An 8646-nucleotide genomic window follows, 5' to 3' on the forward strand; every position below is an offset into this window, starting at 1 on the left:
GAGTTCACAGTAAGTAAGTTCGTTACATAACTATGCGTAATTAACTAAGCCTGTTGTATGTTCAATTAGTGGGGGCTCCCCATGTCATATGCACTAGACTATTTGTAACCATAAGTGTTCTTCTTAACCTGAGAACAGGAGTACGTACGAGGTTTACGTAGGTTTTACGTAAGTGCCCTTCTTAACCCGAGGGCAGTGGTACGCGTGGGGTTTATGTAGGTTTTACGTACGTGTCCTCCACAACCCGAAGATAGTAGTATGTGTGAGTTTACGTAGGTTTTACGTAAGTGTCCTTTACAACCTGAGGACAGTGGTAAGTACAAGTTTACGTAGGTTTTACGTAAGTGCCCTTCGCTATCCGAGGATGATGGTAAGTAGTCTAGTTGTGGCGAACGTACAAGTCTATCATATCTATCAATACCATTCCACCAATACCATTCCCAACCCACTGGGAATCCCATGCCTTGGAAGTGTGAACTCACCTTGGTTTGCTCGGTATGCTAAAGTGTGCGCTCACAGTTAATCAATCACGTCCTAAGTACGCACATGTACATAATCAGTTTGTATTCACGAAGTTCATGTATAAGCACAATCATAGCGAATATTGAATCAAGGATTATCAAGTAGCACAAAACCCGTATTCAAGTTCATACAAGTTATGCTTATCATTTAACCTCAGTTAGTTAACCCAGTTATCCTTTAACAGAAAGAAATTAAGTTACTGTGCTGATTTCCCTCTCGACGAAACATAATTGTTTCGTCGTGTAACCCTTTGACGAAACACTCTTCGTTTCATCACGACCCCTTCGGCGAATCACCCACTGTTTCGTCGTATATAATCCCGGCGAAACACCCCCCGTTTCGCCGTGAGTTCCGTTTCGTGAAAATGTCAGTTACGTCGCACAACATATCAGTTACAAAAATTAACACCGAAACCCTAATCATTGCTAACAGCCGTCATCAACATCATCGATCATCATCATCAGCAAATCATGAGTATTCAATCAATCTTAACAGAACCGAATATTTAACTTAGCAATCCATTAATACCCGAGCATAACAAGAACTCGAATCCACCCTAACAATCAACTTATATCATCGAATCATAACCCATTCGGACTAACAACAATAAGAACCCTATATGATCACAATCCGAATCGTTTTACAAACGATCGTGATAATCATTATCAACAATTACAGACAAAATCCAACCAAAATATCAAGCATTACATATCACCAATGAGTCATACAATGATAACAATCAATTCAGATTATACAAAAGGGTTAAACACGAACCGTGATAATGGAACACTAACCGTGATGAATGAAATGTTAACGAGATCGATTACAAAGGGGTTCGGGGACACGTAATTGCCGTCAACAGAGAGAAGGGAACTCTAGGGTTTCTGGTTTTTGCCAAAGGTGTGAAACAGAAGTCGGTTCACGTTAATATACACGAATTGACGTTCTGGGCCCGTAATGGGCTTCGCGAATCACTGGGCCGGTGAAACACTTCTGTTTCGTCGAGATAGGAATGACGAAACAGATTCCCGTTTCGTCGGGTTGGGTCATGGCGAGACACTTTGTTTCGTCGGATGTGTTTATGGCGAAACACACTCGTGTTTCGTCGAGTTATTCAAGTCTTAACAGTTTAGAAGTTCACAACCAAAACACTTTATATAAAACACATAGCATATCAAACAATCATCTGAATTATAATTCGGTGTACAGTTACAAGGAACATCAATCAAGTAACTAAACAGTCAACGTGCAATAAATGCGAATAAGGAAATCTTGGAAACTCGAGTTGTCACAAAGCAAACCCAAATTAGAGCTAGTAGAGAAGAAGAGAATGAATGAGCAATGTTCTTGGCCAAATGCCTTGCTATTTATAGCAATTGAGAAGTGTTTTTATCATGACATGTGTCCTATTAGGTGGCAAGGATGTTGGGAGATCACTACAAGTGTTGTAATCTTCTTAAAAGAGTTGGTTATCACACAACTTGATCACCAAGAATCAAATCAGTGGCTGCCAAAACAAGTTGTGCAGCTGAAAAAACTTTCTGTCCAGCATAGGGGGTCATGCCCCGTGACCTGGGAATGCCTCTCCCGTCGTGCCCCGCCACCCAGTTCAACACAGATTCAAGTTTTGGAAAAACAGGCCCCTGCACATGATTTAATGTGTTTTTGATGCTTTTAACCCTCGTTAACCCAAATTTTAGGGTTTATAAGGATGTTAAAGCATACAGGACTTGAAGTATGCCTGGAAATATCAAAGATGTCGGTCCGTTCGGCTGTACAGTCGCGTTTTTTTATTAATTACGATGAACGCGAAAACGACCGAAATTGCGTAACGAATGATATTTTTTCTGTCCAGCATAGGGGGTCACGCCCCGCGACCTGGGAGTGCCTCTCCCGCCGCGCCCGCCACCCAATTCAACACAGATTCAAGTTTTGGAAAAACAGGCCCCTGCACATGATTTAATGTGTTTTTGACGCTTTTAACCCTCGTTAACCCAAATTTTAGGCTTTATAAGGATATTAAAGCATATGGGACTTGAACTATCCCCGAAAATATCGTGGATGTCGGTTCGTTCAGCTGTACGGTCACGTTTTTTCGATTAATTACGACGAACGCGAAAACGACCAAAATTGCGTAACAAATGATATTTTTGCATTCTTATCATTAAAATACAATATTTTAATGATTAAAAATTTTTTTGGATGGGCGTACGTGTTCCGTATTAAAAAATATGAGAGTTGGCAGACTTTTGCAGTTTGTCGCAAATAGTCCCTGAGCTCGAATAAACTTGTTTTTTTGCCATACCGAACCCCTTAAAACTTTTTTCTAAGTTATGTGAAGGGTATTTAGGGTATGTTTGGCTTATGACCTTGTTCCGGAGTGTACGTTGCGTTAAACTAATTACGTTTACGTATAACTTTCTAGAAAAGGTTTGAGAGTTCGAAATCGAACAAGAACTAAAACGTGCAATTTTCATAAGTAATTTTACAATCCTGGAAATAAAACAAAATGTTTCATTGATTATTGAATTGTTCGGAGTTGTACAACAATTGAAAGACACAAATGTCACAATCTCCACTACTTTAGGAAATTTCGTCCTGAAATTTAATTAGAGGAAACTTGTGAAAATAGATGTGGATATTTCGCCTTCATTTGATCCTCTCATTCCCAAGTAAATTCTGGACCACGTTTGGATTCCCAGCGAACTTTGACTATTGGTATACGTTTGTGCTTGAGTTTCTTGACTTCACGGTCCAACATCTCCACAAGTTTCTCGACAAGGTGCATAGTGTCATCAACGTGAATTTCGTTGAGGGGAATGTGGAGATTTGTATTGGCTAAACACTTTTTCAGATTGGACACATGGAATGTTGGGTGAATATTCCCAAGTTCAGGAGGTAGCTCAAGTCGGTAGGCCACCTTTCCGATGCTCTCAACGATCTTGAATGGTCCAACATATCGTGGTGGAAGTTTTCCTTTCTTTCCAAATCTAACCACGCCTTTCCAAGCAGATACCTTGAGAAGAACGTGATCTCCGACTTGAAATTCGAAGGGCTTGCGTCGCTTGTCCGCATAACTCTTTTGACGGCTTCTAGCTGCTAGAAGGTTATCGCGAATTTCTTGACTTTGTCTTTGGTTTCTAGAATGAGTTCAGGTCTAGTAAGCTGAGCTTCACCGACCTCATTCCAGCAGACAGGTGAACGGCATTTTCGACCGTATAGAGCTTCGAAAGGCGTCGTGTTGATGCTAGCGTGATAACTATTGCTGTAAGAGAATTCGATCAACGGTAGATGCAAATCCCAATTACCACCAAAGTCTATCACACAGGCTCTAAGCATATCCACCAGTGTTTGTATCGTCCTCGTGGATTGTCCATCCGTTTGGGGATGATAAGCAGTGCTTAAATTGAGTTTGATTCCCATGGCAGATTGCATAGTCTTCCAAAAGTGAGATGAGAATCGAGCATCATGGTCAGATATGATGTTTAAAGGAACACCATGACGAGATACAATCTCATCTATGTAGATCTTGGCGAGTTTATCAGCAGATAGATCCTCACGAATCGGCAAAAAGTGTCCTGACTTTGTTAGACGATCAATGACTACCCAGATGGCATCATGGCCTCTAGAAGTGTGCGATAGTTTAGTGATGAGATCCATTGCAATGTTCTCCCACTTCCATACCGGTATTTCTGGTTGTTCAAGTAAACCATTTGGGAGTTGGTGTTCTGCCTTGACTTTAAGACAAGTTAGGCATTTAGATACATACAAGGCAACATCCTTCTTCATACCCGGCCACCAATACTGAGTACGAAGATCCTTGTAGATTTTGTCTCCACCAGGATGGATTGAATAACGAGACTTATGAGATTCGTCCATCACTAGGGTGCGGAGATTGTCTTGACTCGGAATCCACAAACCGTTCTTGTAATAGAGTAACCCGTTTTCTTTTGTCTCCAACTGAAACTCAAGACAATGGGGTAGTTCGTTTTTCAACGAACCTTGGGTTACACATGTATGTTGTGCTTGAAGGATACGTGTCTTGATATCAGATTGAACTCAAACACAATGAAGCTTGACACGTTCCTTCCGACTTAGCGCATCAGCTACGACATTCGCCTTACCAGAATGGTAGCGAATCTCGCAGTCGTAGTCATCCAAGAGTTCGACCCAGCATCATTATCTCATGTTTAGCTCCTTTTGATTGAATATGTGTTGGAGACTTTTGTGGTCTGTGAAAACCACACACTTCATACCATAGAGGTAGTGTCTCCAAAGCTTAAGAGCAAAAACTACAGCACCTAACTCAAGATCATTAGTTGTGTAGTTTTTCTCATGGATTTTCAATTGTCTTGACGCATAGGCTATGACTTTCTCTCGTTGCATGAGAACACAACCAAGGCCTAGATTCGATGCGTCACAATAGACAACGAAATCGTTGTTGCCATTGGGTAAACATAAGACAGGAGCATCACAGAGTTTTCATTTCAGGGTTTGGAAGGCTTCCTCTTGTTTGGGTCTCCACTCAAAAGGCGTATTCTTCTGAGTCAAAGCAGTGAGGGGAACTGCTATCATTGAGAAGTTCGTGATGAATCATCGATAGTATCCAGCAAGGCCAAGAAATGAGCGAACTTCTGTGGGAGTAGTGGGTGTATTCCAATCCTTAATCGCAGTCATTTTGGAAGGATCCACATGTATACCTGCTCGTTAACAATATCACCCAAAAACTGAACTTCCTTAAGCCAAAATTCACACTTGGAGAACTTGGCAAAGAGTTGTTCCTTCTTTAGGAGTTCCATTGTCAGACGAAGGTGTTGTTCGTGATTGGCACATGACTTTGAATAAATCAAGATGTCGTCGATGAAAACAATGATGAACTTGTCTAAATAAGGCTTACAAACCCTATTCGTTAAGTCCATGAACTCACAGGTTTGCGTTCTTCAATTCAATCCGACGTAACTCACAGCTGATACTCGTTCACACGACTTCCTAAAAACGTACTACAATTTATTAGACAAGCGGGCCGTGCCTTGACTTAGTATTAATTAGTGTCTTTGAGTTACGTTTCATTGTGTCTTTAATATTATTCCAAGTTATATAATTATTTGTTATAATAATAAATTTTTTAACTTAAATTATATTTATGAATTTTGGAATATTAGTTAAAATAATATATTTCAACTTGACACTTTTATGTATTTGTAAATGTATAACTTCCCAAGGATGGGGGTATGTATATTTGTATTCTTAACCTTGTGTATTTTTGCCAAGTGTCGGTGGCGTATTCCAGTGTATAATTATACGTACAGGAATACGTATTTTATTGTGTTTATTAAGTATCTTATACTTAATTTTTTTTGTATTAACTTTTCCGGAACAATATTTCTAATTAAAATACATCAATATATATTCCCAATATATATTTTAAGAAATATTACATTGAAAAATTTCTTATAATCTTTCCCTTGGCAAAAATATTTATAAATTTCATATAAGTCTTAAAAATAATATATTTTCAAGTTTAACTTGGAAAATATATATAAACTTATTTTTTTTCACCCAAAAATTACGTATTTCATGTTTATTCAAGAAAATATATATTTTCTCCCAAAAATAATATATCTTCTAATAGTTCCAAGAAAATATATATTTTTACTTACCAAAAATAATATATTTTTCTCCTTGTCAAAAATATGATATATCTTTGTAATAATTATAAAAATCAAATTTTTTTGTTCCCTTGGTGTCCAAAATACTAATTACTAAAATATACTTATGAATTAAATTTCTGGAATACTTATGTAAGTTATATTTCTTGTTCGGTTTGCCCAATATTTTGGGTATAAATTATATATTCATATTCTTAGAATTTTGGTAATATTTTGGATTGTAATTTTTGGTATTTTGATGAGTTATATTATTTCATGGTTTAAAATATACTTGTAAATATTTATTGAAAAATATTTTTCTAAGTGTTACATTTCTAGAAACATTTTGCCATAGTTTCCCTAAAAATGGAGGTTTCCATGCTTTCAAAGCATATCATTTTCTTTTATAAATCACCATAATCAACAATAAACTAATCAACACTTACTAATTTGTACAAATCAAGCATAAATTACTACTTCATGAACTTGAAAGTTTACAAAAATTTGTAGTAACTTACTAGTGTGTTTAGTAGGCTTAGTTACCCTTTAAAGTGTGATTGTTTATTTAAAAACATCATTTTTAAAGAAGTTATATGTTTACAACTTGTAAATTATTTTTCTAAAAATGTTTCTTCTTGAGTTTTTCTTGTTACATAAATATTCCTACACTTGTTTAACCACTAAAAAATGTGGTTAATTCCTACACTTGTTTAACCACTAAAAAATGTGGTTAATTCCTTCAACTTCCACAAGCTCCAAGCTTCCTTATACACCTTCTTACACCCTTGTGATTACTTGGAATTGAATGAAGATTGATTGATGATGGTGATATTGTCGTTGTTCTCGGCCGAACCCAAAGAAGAAGGGAAGAAGAAGATGGAGTGTGTTGGTGATATGAAGATGTTAAGTTCTAAAGGTTACTTATAAAATCCACCACTACCATTTTATCTAATGGTTTTTATGTTTTATAAAGAACAAACATGATCCAATATAATATGTAAATAAAATCTTGATGTGGGGCCCTTGTTGGCCGATTACTAGGTGGGGGGGGGTCTTAGGCTTAGGTAGTAACTAATAGTTTGTTTAGTTAGTTAAAATTCAAGTATTAGTTAGGTTAGTTAGCTACTAGGTGTTATATGATGTGTTAGGATGTTCGGGGACCATAACTAGCTTGGTAATGATAAAACAATGCTTCTTGTGAAAATTTGGTGTTTCGGGTAGTGTCCGATTGTTCGGTTGGTTATCGGTTCGTTAAGGTGCTAAACTATGCAGTTTAGTGTGCTTTATGTTTCCTTTCGTGACAGTTTTGATTCCTGACACTTAGGAAAGCATTCAGGACCATTTAACCATATTTCTACAGAATTCTGCATTTTATGTGAGTTTTAGGCGTGTTTTTACATGGTGTTTGCCCGAGTTAATAGACGTGGTTTTTACGAGATAACCTCTAATGGACTTTGACATAAGTCCCTGAAGGTCCTAAATGCATGTTTCCTAAACCCTTAAAGTGTTGTATTCTGTGTGTAACTGTTTTGTGTACTATGTATAAACACAACATTAGGGTATGTCTAAAAACAAATTTTTGACTCGGTGTTCTTCGGTATACTTTCTTCCTGAATCCGCAGCTTGTGGTAACCTGATCGAAACTTGATTCTTGAAGTTGGTCAAATAAATCATCAATCCTTGGCAAGGGATACCGATTTCTTGATGGTTAGCTTATTCAGCTTCCTATAGTCAATACACATTCGAAAACTACCGCCCTTCTTTTTGACGAACAGAACTGGAGCTCCCCAAGGCAATAAGTTTGGCCTTATAAATCCCTTATCTAGCAACTCCCGAAGCTGTGTTGACAATTCTTGCATCTCTGAAGGCGCAAGGCGATAAGGTGCCTTGGCTACAGGCGCGACACCTTGAATCAAGTCAATATGGAATTTGACTTGTCGTTGAGGAGGTAATCCTGGCAAGTCTTTGGGGAAGACTTCAGGATATTCCCTTACCACAGGGGTATCTTCGAGCTTTGGTTCTTCGGCTTCCTTGTCCACGACATCAGCTAAGAAGGCAACACATCCTTTACGCAAAAACTTTCGTGCCTTCAAACAACTAATAATCCATAGACGCGTATCCTACTTCTCCCGGTGTATCACAATCATCTCTTCATTCGCCATCAGGATGCGGATAACCTTCTCATGGTATACAATCTCTGCACGATTACTCGACAACCTATCCATCCCAACTACGACGTCGAAGCTTCCCAATTCAACTGGCAGAAGATCTATCAAAAACTCACGATCTCTGGGCTCTATAACACAGCCTCTAATCACTCCTTTGGCTTTTACTAGCTTCCCATTAGCTAGTTCTATTGAAAACGGGATATCTAACTTACTTGCTACTAAACCAAGTATATTCTTAAACTCTAGAGATATGAAGCTAAAATCGGCACCAGTATCAAATAGCACAGATGCATAACATTGACTAACAG

Source organism: Helianthus annuus, chromosome 12 (assembly GCF_002127325.2).
Source record: "Helianthus annuus cultivar XRQ/B chromosome 12, HanXRQr2.0-SUNRISE, whole genome shotgun sequence".
Lineage (NCBI taxonomy): Eukaryota > Viridiplantae > Streptophyta > Magnoliopsida > Asterales > Asteraceae > Helianthus > Helianthus annuus.